Raw genomic sequence first — 14,516 nt, forward strand, 5'->3', positions numbered from 1 at the left:
GTACGGACGGAGGTGCAGGACCCCGATATGTTGGGGTGAAGTTGGCCAGAGGGTCATGGGGAGCACCGAGGTGGTGCTCAAGACAACTGAGAAAATCCAGCAGGTTCGAAGTAGGCTTCAGACTGCGCAGAGTCGGCAGAAAAGTTACGCCGACAAGCGTCGATCAGACTTGGAGTTCCAGGTCAGGGATATGGTTCTCCTGAAAGTGTCGCCTTGGAAAGGCGTCATTCGATTCAGGAAGCGGGGCAAGTTGGGCCCGAGATTCATTGGTACATTCAGGGTTGTAGCGCGGGTGGGCAAGGTGGCATATAGGCTGGATCTGCCAGTCGAGCTCAGTCAGATCCACAACACCTTCCATGTCTCCCAGCTGCGGAAGTGCCTAGTGGATGATTCAGCGGTGGTACCGCTAGAGGATATATTGGTTGATGACAGCCTGAATTACGTTGAGTGCCCAGTCGCAATCATCGACTGGAAGTCGAAGGATCTGAGGAACAAGAGGGTGGAATTAGTAAAGGTGCAATGGTAGCACCGAAAGGGTTCAGAATGGACTTGGGAGCCGGTGGAAGAAATAATGGAGCATTACCCCGAGCTGTTTCAGGATCGAGCAGCAGACTTCGAGGACGAAGTCTAAAATAAGTGGGGGAGATTTGTAGCACCTGGTTCCTAGTACGTAAAAATTTATCTATGTATTTTGCATTTTGGACTTGGACTCAACGAGTTGTAGGCCCGACTCGCCGAGTCGAGACGGGTTTGGGAGCACGCTTAAGTTGGCGACTCGGCGAGCCCACATTCTGGACTCGGCAAGTCCCCGCTGTCTGATGAAACCCTAAATTTCAAGGGTTTGCACCCTATTTAAACCAACCTTATGCGCCCCAACCTCGCCCCCTTCACCCTCAGAGCTTCCAACATCGTCCAAACCCTTATTCCTTGAGAGATTGAAGTGTTTTGGTGTGTTTCTTGAAGATTTTGAGAGAAGAGAAGAGTAGATCAAGAAGAGAAGAAGGAGGCCAGACATCTTGGTGTTATTTCAAGTGATTCCCTTGAGGTATAACTCAGTTTCCCTCTGTTTTCATGCTTGTAGACCTTTATAGCTCCATTAAAGTCCTTATTGAGCCATTTCCAAGCTTGATTATGAATTAGGGTTTGTAATAAGCCCTGACTCGGCGAGTCCAAGGCAATCTTCTTGCCTCAAGAACAGACTCTGCGAGTTGTTCATACAACTTGGCGAGTCTCAGCATAGCATGTTCTTCGGATGAAGATGAACTTGGCGAGTGGTTCATACAACTCGGTGAGTAGGATGAAGGACAATTGGACCTTGGACTAAAAGGAAAACTCGTCGAGTCAACGCCTAACTCGACGAGTAGAGATGGGGTTATGATCAGACAAAAGGATAGGGACTCAACGAGTTGGCAGGCCAACTCGCCGAGTCGGGTCAACTGGAAGTTGACTTTGACTTTGACTCTTGGCTCGGTTAGGGGTAAATGGTCATTTTACCCTGAGGACGGTTAGCAGTATTTGACTGGGTGTTTTGTGGGGATTTTAGCCGGAGGACTTCCGGGACAGCAGCAACAGAAGACAATCAATTCCCACGCAGATCAGCAGCTACTTTGAGGTGAGTTACCTTCTAGTAGCGGTGGGTCTACGGCCACAATTCCGGCCCACCAATAGGAGTTGTATGTTAGATGATTGTCTATGTGATATCATCTAGGTTTGCTACTACCTGATATGTTATATGCTAGCATGGTATGCTGTATGTGATAGTAGTAGAGTTCGGTTGTTAGGACCGAAGGGTAGTCAGACACCCCAGATACGTCTGACAGTATGTGATGATATGTTTATGTGCTGGTATGTTATGTTATATGTGATAGTGGTAGTAGGAGGGGAATAGTCCCCAAGTTTGGTCGTTAGGACCGAAGGGTAGATCGGACACCCCAGATATGTTTGATAATATGTTATGTTATGATATATGTGATAGTAGCAGTAGGGGTGAAATAGTCCCCGAGGATCGGTTGTTAGGATCGATGGGTAGCCAGCACCCCAGAATGGATTGACATGGGTAGTCAGCACCCCATAACGGTTTGACACGGGTAGGTCGGCATCCCAGAATGGCCGTACCGGGTAGGTCGGGCACCCCAGAATTGCCCGACAGTGTGTATGATATGTGATTGTATGGAATGTGGTAAGATGGGTGAACTCACTAAGCTTCGTGCTTACAGTTTTCAGTTTTGGTTTCAGGTACATCTTCTTCGAAGGGGAAGGAGCCGGCATGGTAGCGGTACATCACACACACACACTTTGTATTCCACACTATGGGATCCTCCTGGGGTTTTGTACTCTGATAGTATTATGTTTTATGAAATGGTTTCCAGACAAGCAACATCTTTTATGAAATGACATGATCCGTGAATGTTTTATTTCTAATGTTTTGCAAATTGTATGTTTAAAAAATGAAATTTTTGGCTCCTATTTTTGGGATGTTAGAATATGGTACATTATGCTGAATCATAAATCTTTAAAGAAGAAAATAGGAAGGGAATGGATTGCTTTAGTCATGCTGAGTTGGAATCAGCATGAATCATCAACAATAATGACCCATCTTCAAGAGATGGTTCAATCCTTACATCATAGAGTTAGTTGCAGTCTAGAATTAAAGATTGACCATCAATTCATTATGGTACCATATCATACCTCAGAATAGGAGGCCAAGGACACGAATAATCCTTTGTCATTTGAGGAAAAGACAATTAACTCTTACGTTGATGACTATGCAATCAGGGTAAGCGATTGCGTTATGCTCAATGTTCTCAACAGATGTTCTCATTGATGAGATACTTAGAGATATTTAGTCACATATAACATCATGTATCTAAGGACAATAAATTGTCAATGGTTACATACTTGGCTTCAAAAGTGCCACTGTCAACCTCAATTATAATGGTACAAAATAGTATAAGAATATAGACAAAAGAGTTAGTCAAACGAGGAAATATTCTAAAAGAGAAATATGTGGAATTTTTTTCAAAAAGATGATAAAGTCTTGATCCATCAAATATTTTGAATTGAATGTCTATAAATGAACTTCCATTTTCTGACATATCTACCCCGTGATATTGTCTATAAAATAAAACACAAGCAAAGATACATACACCAATATATAAAAGGTCTCACTATAAACCAAGAGTAGCGAATCCATTTATCATTGAAATGTTGCAAATAGATGCTAAGCTCCATATTCATCAGGAGCAAGAGAAGAGCCGAAAATAGTATTTGTAATCAATGAGTTAACTGGCGCAAATCCATGAAACCATCGTGTTTTTAAGATCAAAATGAGTGAATTCGAGGTTTTATCGGATTATGAGTCAGTAGATGAAAACAAGACCTACTGTATTGATTGTTGCTCCTTGCATCCATAAAACTGAGTGGAGGAGAAAAGGGGGCATTCATAAGAATAAGAGGACATGATACAACTCTTTTTCTCAACACCAAGAGCATTCAGAACATTCTGGATGACTCCATCTCTTGCAAACTTTGGAGGAAGGAGGTGCGGATAAATCTTAGATAGACCTGAAGGATGGATAAAAGATAGAGGAGAATACTTGTAAATACTAGAAGCAAAGCTTAAACAAACTATGTAAAAATTTATAAACATAATAAAAGCAATATTTGTGTTTGCGTGTTTGTGTTTTTATAAAGCAAACAGAAGACATGTTAACTTAAACGAGTTAGAAAACAATTAAGTCGTTGAAAGCACGCCAAGGTCTGTAATCAATTTGTTTAGAGTCTTTTTGTCACACCCCAAAACCGGAACGGTGGAAACGTTCTGGGGTGGATGACGTCATGTCAAGTATCACAACACATGCATTATAGTAATCAAAGTACAACAAAACATTGCATTAATAGTAATAGTTTTACATGGTTTACTTTACAATACACCAAAGTAATACAAGTAAATCTAATAAGTACAACATGGTACTAAGCTATCTTCATCAACAGCTTCGGGGATGTACCTGTCTATTGCTAACCTGAGAATACAAGTTATTTGAAAAGCGAGTATCAGCATTTTTACAAATGCTGGTGAGTTCATAAGCATTTAGTGACATTTTATTCAGATAACCTTATAATGAAGTAGTTTAAGAGATTTCAGTGTATTAGAGTTCTTTCCAGAAAATCCTATATTTTCTTTAATAAAAGGAGCCTTCTACCAAGACTGGATAGAGTTATGTGGTAAAAAGTAGTTTTCCCTTAATCGCTATCATTATCAAAATACTGAATTTGATTATTAAAGAAAGCAAGAGAAGTCAGGGAAATACATAAGCCTCAGCAGAGAGGACTGCTGACTAAGGCAAAGGAGTCATAGACTCCCGGAGAGTATCGAACGAACGACACGCCTGGTTCAGTCTAACAAAAGGAGGCACAGATCCCAGATGGTACCAAATGAAAGGTACAACTGGTAAGGTCTAAAACAGTGAATACAAACCGCAGACAATATCGAATGAAAGATACATCTTGCAAGGTCAAAACATAGAATACAGACCCCAGACGGTATCAAATGAAAGATACATCTTGCAAGGTCAAAACAGAGAATACAGACCACAGGCGGTATCAAATGAAAGATACATCTTGCAAGGTCAAAACAGTGTGACTCTGAAAATGAATTACCAGCATACAGTGTAAATTGCTGGTGAAATACCGTTACCTTAAGACCATGAATTATAAGGTAACCCGGGATACTCGTAACCATACTGATTAGAGTTCCAGACGCCCTACAAGCATCTATAAAATATGACATTTGTCCACCCTTAGCTTGGTAGGCCGTGGACTGTAGCTAGCAGTCAGGGTGCGGGGATATCAATCCCGTATAGATCTATACACACAATGTCCGCTCTCCCTACAAGAGACTCAGGTTACCAACTAGACAACGGAGAAGGCCGTGTCCTGAAGATGCATCCCAAATAGTGGGTAGAGACTTCCAAATAGTGGGTTTCTAATGTAAGTGCTGAACTAGAGGTAGAGACTCATAACTGAATTGACTAAAGTAAACCCATATGTCTATGCTTGTGTACATAATATATAACTAATGAATCAAACGACCTTCGGATGGACATCCGATCCCACCAGACCACATCTCAACGAAGAAAAGGAAATAGGGCGGACAAGCCTTCCTAAGTCCTTCAGTCATTATTTATTTGCATCTATACAAGCACAGGCATACATCTAACTACGCTTGAGTGTGTATCAAGTGGAATCATATCGTGAAGTATAAGTGTACAGTGTGGAATAACCGACTTGTGGAGTATAAGCGTACAGTGTGGAATATTCGAGTCGTGAAGTATAAGCGTACAGTGTGGAACATCCGAGTCATGAAGTATAAGCGTACAGTGTGGAAAATCTGAGTCGTGAAGTATAAGTGTACCAAGTATAAGTGTATCACGAAGTGGAAACGACAACTGGTGAAGTAAAAGCGTCTATCAAGTATAAGTGGCTACAAGTATAAGCGATATAGAGACAATAACCGGTATAATCGTATCACGAAGGAAATGCGTTTTCAAGTAGGAGTTTTAATAAGTAAAAGCGAAGCAGCAGTAACTAACAAGTAAAAGTATACGTCGAAAAAGGGAACTTCGATGAAAACCTTGGAAAAACCTTATTACTCAGGGAAAATCACATTTGGTATTCTTTGGTAAAATAAGTTTGAAAACTTTATAAATCCTTGGAACCCTTATAAACCAGTTTAAAATGAATTTAGATAAAACCGTAGAAGTGAGAGTTTTGAAACAAATGAAAGCCTTTTTGAAACCATCATAGTATCCTACTCGGTAAAACAGTGTACAGTGTGGTAAAATCTTGTGCATGCGGGTTATCAATCACATGTGATTGATATGATAACTGGCATGTTTAACTTGTATTCCCCCCTATAAAACATTTAAAAACATTAAAAGGTTCATTCAGGGGTATGAACTCACCTGGTGTAAGTGGATCCGACGAAGGCGCCGGTTGGGTGCTCGATGTCAAGTAAGGACTTGGACACACTTAGAGACCTATTTAACATATGATAACATATGTTCACATACAATTAGTATATTATATACCAATTAAACAAGTATACGCACTCTAAGGAGCGGAATACACTTTGGTTAAGTGTTTGGGGTGTCCCGGGTAACATCTAAGGGTGTGTATGGCTTAGGAATGGAGTTTACTCTCAGAGAGTAAACTCCCTATACTTAGTTTACGGCCCTGGGACTACTCCCCATGAGTTTATGGCCGTAAACTCATGGTGAGAGTGTTCTAGGGTGTTTTAAGGGCTCATCTTGTTCGTGGGATTTTTCTAGTTCCAAATCTAAATGGTATGAATGAGTTTAGGGTCTTTAAGGGCACCATTATGGAGTTTACGGCCCATGAACCACCCCTAAGGGAGTTCACGGCCGTGAACTCCTATATCATGAGATTATTGAAGTTTTAAGCCCTTAATACATGTCTGGGCCGTAAACTCCTTTTATCCTTTCATTTCATTGAGTTTAAATGTTCTAAACCCGAAATAGCAAGCCCCTAAATCATGTGTTAAGCCTAAGGGTGGTTTGGAAGTGTTTTTGGGGCATTTTGACAAGGTTTAGAGGGGTTTACAGCCTAAGCACGTGCTTGGGCCGTAAACTCTCTTTTATGCCCTAAAACTTTATGTTTTGATGTTTAAACACTCCTAGGCTAAATCCCCAATTAGTTTCCAAGCTTAAGGATGAGTTTAAAGGCAAGTTTGGCATCATTTTAGGGGTTTACGGCCCTATAGTGTTCTTGGGCCGTAAACTCCTTACTCCTTGCCTTCTTGGACGATTTTTGGGGTATAACTACAGCTAGTAATGTTTAGAACAAGCTAGGGTAACTGGACTTACGATTTGGAAGCGTTTGGTTGCGGATTCGGGTCGAAAACGAGTCTAGAGAGAGTATAGAGAGAGAGGGTGGAAAAGGCTCAAATGGAGTTTACTCCCCCTTATATATGGGTGGGAGTTGGAGCTCAGTGATATTCTACCCGATACCGTCGTTTAACGGGGCTTTTGGTCGCACCCTATTTAGTGGTCGTAATATTAAAGACTAACTTTTTTCCAACTAAATGGAAATGTATATCACGTGTTTTTATTTATCTTATTATGACTACAATGACATAAGAATATAAATAAATTAAACATTTATTTATTTGGCGACCTCTAATTAACGGAACTTTTATATAGTGGAATATTTCGTTAACGGAAACGGGGTAATGTAACGGAATAAACTTTGGGTTGTCACACTTTTCATCCAATGTCTTGGTGAAAATGTTAGTCAGCTAATCAGCGGATGGAATGTAGAACAACTCCACTTCTCCCTATTGAACGACGTCCCTGATGAAGTGATGATGGATATCAATTTGCTTGGTCTTGGAATGCTGCACTGGATTCTGTATCATCTGTATGGCACTAGTGTTGTCATAGCAGATGGGAGTTTTTGAGAAGTTTAGACAATAATCTAATAGATGATTTTGACTCCATTGAATATGAGCACAACACCTTCCAATCGCTACGTATTTAGTTTCAGCAGTAGAACAAGCCATTGATGTTTGCTTCTTGCTGGACCAACTTACCTGTCTATCTCCTAGCATTTGAGCTCCTCCTGAAGTACATTTACGATCAATGCCACAACTATCATGATCAGAGTCAGTGTATCGCACCAGACTGAACTCAGAATCACGAGGATATCATAACCCCAAGATTGGGTGTATGCTTTAAGTAGCAAAAAAAAAAATCCTTTTTACAGCGAGAAGATGAGATTCCTTAGGACAAGATTGATAACGAGAAAACAATATAGTAGCAAACATAATGTCGAGGCGAGTGGTAGTAAGATAGAGCAAGGAGCCTATCATTCCTTGATACATAGTTGCATTCACATTGGCACCATTTTGATCAACGCCAATAGATGCTGGTGAGGATATCAGAGTCTTTGTCGGCTTGCAATCAGAGAAACCATACTTCTTCAACATGTATGCAATATATTAAACTTGACAAAAAATTCCATCAGTTAGTTTTTAACCTGTAAACCCAAAAAGAAAGTTGGTTCACCCATCATGCTCCTCTTGACTTCTTATCCATGATCTTCACGAATTCTGAACTCAGCTTATCACCAGTAGATCCAAAAATGATATCATCAACATACAATTGAGCAAGAATGATGTGTGATCCTGAATGTTTGATGAACAAAGTGTTTTCAATTGTTCCTCATTTGTATCCAATTGCAAGAAGATAACTTGCTAATGTGTCATACCATGCTTTAGGTTCTTCCTTTAAACTATAGACAACTTTATCAAAATGATACACATGATTTGGAAACTCTTCTCTTTCAAACCTTGGAGGTTGCTTTAGAAAAATTTCATAATAGTTGTCATGTCAACATTGGGGATAGTCAAAGCTTCTGCGCCAAACCTGTTTATGAATTCCCTTAGGTTTTCCTTAGGATTCCGGACTACTCGATAAAGGCCACTAGTGATCTTTTCAAATGTCCTGCTACAAGCAAATTGATTGTTAAAAAGATTAACTAAATGGTAAAATGAAGTGATAGAGTAAGGAGTAACATTAAGAAGCCATTTTAAGGTTGATCCCATGAGGGTCGAACATAAACCCTTGCATAGGAAATCATCATTCAGGTTTGAGGGAATGGGAATGATCTTCATTATTTCCATGTATTATGCAACATGTTCCTCAAGATCCATAGTTCTATTGCGAGGTTTCATGCGCTTGTATTTATTGGACCACTCCAGACATACTTAAGATCATTTGATTTAACTGTTGAAGTTCCTTGGCCATGACGGGGCTTATTCCTGTATCAAGGTCCATAGAGTTAGTATTAAAAGTATTATTATTAACGAAGTTATCAGGATCCTTGTTATTGGGAGTGATGAAGATTTCACCAGGATCCAAGATCACATGGCCTTGCTTGTATATAGTTACTGTCGGATTAATGTCTAAGTCCATAACTATAATTTGTAAGACTTGACCCGACCCGGCATGGTCCATTTGGGTTGCATGGAATCATGCATTTGGATTGACTAAGATGAGAGAAATAACACTTAAGGTTTGGTAATATAGTATAAGTTCTAATATATTAATAAGATTATTTAATTAGTATTGATCAAGCATTAATATAGAATTAATTAAGTGATCAAAACAAGACTAATGGAATATATGGGTTGATTGTGTAAATCATCCATACTTTTATAGTGGGCTAAGACTCCATGAATTATCAACTTGGGCTAAAACCCATAGGATGCTCCATGGTGTATTTGAACCCATGGATCCAAGGAAATGCAAAGCCATGACAATTAGGGTTTACCCTAATTGTGACACTATATAAAGATCATATTCTTGGGAAAACTCGACCAATATATGTGATAGAAAGGGATAGCCAATTTTATGAAGTGTTCCATTTCTTTCAAGTCATTCCAAGTGCATTTGGTGTTGTGTGAACCATTTAAGGTGTCACACTTGGGGCACTAGGCACTCTAGCTTCATGAAGACAAGTTACAACAAAGAGGTATGTATTCTAACTTGTTATATTACTATGTATCAATGTTTTGGTATGCTAGTTAGAATAATACCTTGGATATTCATATTTGCATGTATAATAGAGAAAACATAGATCCAAGGTATTTAGGGTTGCATGTACACTTAGGAGTGTTAGAATGCTCATAACCCATTAGTGGTATCAGAGCCTAGGCTTGTTTTCTTGTTATACTTGCAAAATTGGCTGAAAAATCGAAGTTTGGTGTTGTCTGCATAGCAGATCGCCGAGTCCATGAAGGGAATCGACGAGTCCAATGCAAAAATCATCCAACTCGTCGAGTTTGTTCATGCACTCGACGAGTTGGACCCCATACAACATATATTCGACTGTTTTGGCTGGAATTGGACTAGGAACATCACCCTAAGTTGTTTTTGACTTTATAAACTTGTTTTTGATGTGGTAATGTTCATTCTAATCCAATTTCAAAGATAATTGTCAATAGATTCATGTTTGTATTAGTTTAAAAGTTATGCTAATTACATGAAAAAGTTTGATGTGAATTATCTTTGTTCTTGTGAATTGCTTAGATTAATAGAAAAAGTTATATGAAATTGTTGTTTTCAATCCATTTAAATCTAAGAGTTGATTCTAAAATGTGTTTTTATAATTTGTCCTCAAGTTACATGAAAAGTCACATTTAAGTTTCATAAAACTCATAAAGTCTTCCATAAGTTATGAATAAGGAAAAGTCATATTCTTTTAATCGTTTAAAGTCTTCCATAACTTGTCCTCAAGTTATAGTACTTGAAAAGTTTTTAATTAAAACTACTTTAAACACATAAGTTATGGAATTGAATAGTTTTGAATAGTTTCAAAACTTGCCCTCAACTTTTGGAATTTGAAAAGTCTTCACTTATGAATACTTTTAATCCAAGTTAAGCCCTTAGAATTTTAAAAGTTTAAATTTAACCCTTATACTTTATAATATTATAAGTTAATAATATTTATATATATGTATAAGAGTAAAGTCGTCTTACCATTAGTAGGCCTCATTCACGAAGTCGGTCTATAAGGGGGGGGGGGGGTTATAAGGTTACTGCCTATAAAATGGCAGTTTAATGGCTGTCCACTCTCACCCACCGCTTCCTTGACTGGTGGAGGGTCGCTAGCCGAACGGGTAGGACAAGGACTATAATTCTCCCTTCATTAAATGTATTAATGATAAATACTAAGTAACTAAACTCTTATTAATACCCAATCTTAGTTACTTAGGAAAATGTGAATTTGGTGCTAACCCATGAAATTGCACTTTGCACTTTGCTTAAGTCGGTTAGTGGAGCGTGTGTGGTTAACTAGCACACTAGCTTGATTTAAAAAGGTAGGCAAATGGTAACTTTACGTTTATCATAGTATCGGTGGAGCGTGTGTGGTTAATCGACACATCGATTAAGGGGTAAACATTAAGGGTACCAAGTATATTTGCATGGTTGTTCACACCTTGTTTTGTGATCCTCCTCGGCATCCCAGTCACAAAACCTGAAGGGCACACTCGAGATTGAAACATGCCATTGAAAAGTTCAATGAATCTTAAAAGAATCTAGGAGTTTCAAAACCAATTAAAACCTAATAATACATTTTGTTTATCATGGTGGAAATTGGTGAATCATCATTCACCTACCTTCAAATATTTTATAGCTTGGATTACGACATCCCTCTTCCAAGTTATAAAATAGTTTGTTGGGTCCTAGCCTTAATATTTCATATTGGGTGTTATATTAAGGACTTTAAATCAACTATCTTGAATATCTCCCAAAAGATGTCTAGTCCAGACATCTATGATCCTCCCAAATCTCTTGGAACTTCACTTCCTCCACCTCCTCCAATTATTCTCCCTAACCCACAAGTTCAAGGTCACTCAAGCTCTATTGGCAAGCAAGGTCTATGTGTGATCGCATCTTGGAGATGAAGTCACATATTGACAAGTCGGGAGAGTTAGGTGTCAAAGTCTTGAGAAAGTTGGTGGTTCAATCACTTTCTAAGTCACATAGTAAGTTCCTTTGGGACTACTATGAAACAGACTATGACAAGACCCTTAATGATCTTATCTATTTGCTTGGTGCTGCTGAATCAGAAATGATCTAAAACACTAGTAAAGCAAATTTGATTAGAAGATCAACATATTAAAACTTTATGAACATTGACAATGATGAAACTGGAAATCCAGAAAAAGCATTCTCTTCCCAATGGAAAGAGATCAACCATAGTCAATTCGGTCGACCAAATGGTAAAAAGAAAGGCTAAGTCTGAGATAGTCCCATGTACCATTACCAAAGGGTCCATATGGTTATATTGCCAAAGGAAGGGGCATTGGTTGCGAAGCTACCAATTTTACCTAAGGATATTAAAGTCAATAAGTTTGACTCTACTTTAGGTAAAGTCCATTGTCTAACTCTATTAAGCTCCTATTTGGAGATTCTTATTACATAATGTGACTGAGTCACATGGTGATGTTTTAATAATCATAGAAAAGAGAGAAAGCTTAAAGGAAGTATATGTTGATTCAGATCGCGAAGATGGATTTCGATCGCATCAGAATTTTGAGCAGTTGCTTAAGAAGTTATGATATATTGCTTAGATAACAACAAGTTTTCTTATGCATTGTAAGGATAAGTTTTTCTGCAAAAGTTTTCAAAATAAAAAGGAAAATTTTGATTTTATTTATTTTAAGTATCCTTACAATGGAATTTGTGAAAAAAATTGTTGTTTATATGATTCCATTGCTAGTAATATAGGAAAATGGTTTTGATTCTTTCATTTGTGGTAATGTCTAAATTTACCAAATAAGGAAAGTTTCTTATCACCCAAGTTTAAATTGGACCAAAACTTGGAATCATGCAAGTTATATAGTAAGATGAATGAGAATTTTCAAGCATTGGAAAATTAAGACTAATTACTTGTTCACATGGATGTGTGAGTCAAGTAAAGGACTAAGGGATCGAGTACACATTCTTGTGCACTGATCAAGCCCACCACAAATAATCGTTAAGACTATTTGTCATGATTTACTAAAGTTTAGTAAATATGGTTATACTTACAAGTTCAAGTATAATTCTGAAACATTGAAAAAGTTCCAATGTATGGTAGAGCGAATAAGAAGAATCAAATTAGGCAGAAGGACACAAGTTTCTCAAATCTGAAAAGATGGGAGAGTACTTTATGATATATGATCATCTTAATGATTAAGAAACCTTATCACAATTCATCCTCTAAGTGCATTCTGATAGCTAAGAAGAGGTGTTATGAATTGTTGAAGTGGTTAAATCAAGAAGATGATTCATACTTCGTTCCAAAAACAATTCTAAGAGTCATACTCCAAGATTGTAACTTGAGTGACACATCTTAAAGAAGGTTTATTAACACTAGTCAAATGTAAGAGTAAAAGGTTTTTTACTCTTGTACATTTGAAATTGGTAAGTTGTGATGTTTTAGATAAAACAGAGACCAACTTAGGCCAATTGTGTGAAGTGTTAGTCTTGATAAAGAATCCTCACTATCTATTGGATGTTTGACAAGAGAGTCTTATATGTCAAGAGGACAGTGGGAGTCTTAAAGGTCTTGAAAGTCTCAAGAACTAATCAAGAATAAAAACCTGGAGTTCTTCACTAGCACACGGCTTGAGGTTTATAACCTTTTGTGTTGACATTTCTGTGCCCATTCCAGTTAGGTTTGATTTGCATAGGAGTTATGAGAGTTCTCAACTGGTTGCATAACAACTTGGAAGCAATGGAAGGCCCTTGTGCTGCCAGGTGGCAAGAATTTAAGATTGCACTAGTTTAGTCCATATGAATTTAGAATTATCACTAAACCTGTCTTGTGATTGTGGTTTTGACAAAATTCACATGGAAAGGAACACATACAACATAAAAATCTAAGGGTCATAAGGTTTCTCTTCGATTCATGAAAATGATGGTAAGGAAACACTTCCACCAAGTAGATTTTAAGTAGATAGCAATCTTTTCATTCTCAAATTCGTTAGTGGAGCTTGTGTGGTTAATCGGCACACTAACATAGACTTATGAGAAATAGCAAAGGTCTAAACAATCGAGACTATGATTACGGAATCCCTTTTCATAGTTCTAAAAATTGTTTAGACACACCTATGAGCTATCTAAGATAAGGTGTATGATATTGATAAAGTTTTATCAAAGCATCTCGTATCAGAAATCTGAACTTTGGTAAGAAATTCAATAAAGTATTGTTTTTCTAGAAGTTCAACTGATTTCTGAGTACATATCAAAACTAGTGGGAGCATAAGTGTTATGCTAATAATTATCATGTTAGTGGGAGCATGATTATTATGGTTAGTATTGCAAGTTAGCAATATTAATTATAGAAAACAAAAAAAGTTTCAATTTGTGAAGTTGCAGGGGTTGAAAAGTTGTTTTTCTATAATTAAGGGAGAGGCACTACTAGAAAACATCCATTTGATGATGCACAAACAATGACACTCGCTGATGGAGGACGCGTATATGTGCGTGCCTTAAAAAATAATGTCAGTTTTGCAAAATTTGAAGGATAGAAGGCACGCATTTGTGCGTGCCCTAAACTTAGTGTCTGAAAAGAAAAAAAAAAGAAATGCGGAGGGCGCCTTTCATAAAATGTGCGTCGTCTGAATGTGTCGCTTTATAACATTTTAATGAAACACGCGTTTTTAAAGCGGGATTTCACCCACCTATTGAATCCCAAAAATTAAACCCCCCACTCTTCCAATTAACAAGAAAAAGCCCTAGGTCTTCGTCTTCATGCCCACCGCTTAAGAGAATGGTACCGTTGATATCTCTATTGAAGCTGTGGTTGTCGATGATGACGTCAAGTTTAGATTCCAAAGTGATGTACACCGAGAATCTCTCCGGAAGCTGTCGATGATATCTCTACTGAAGTTGTGGTAGTTGCAATGGCTATCATCATTTCCCTTGTTCGCTCTTTCCATCGTC

The sequence above is a fragment of the Lactuca sativa genome, chromosome 6 (assembly GCF_002870075.4).
Source record: "Lactuca sativa cultivar Salinas chromosome 6, Lsat_Salinas_v11, whole genome shotgun sequence".
In the NCBI taxonomy this organism is placed as follows: Eukaryota; Viridiplantae; Streptophyta; class Magnoliopsida; order Asterales; family Asteraceae; genus Lactuca; species Lactuca sativa.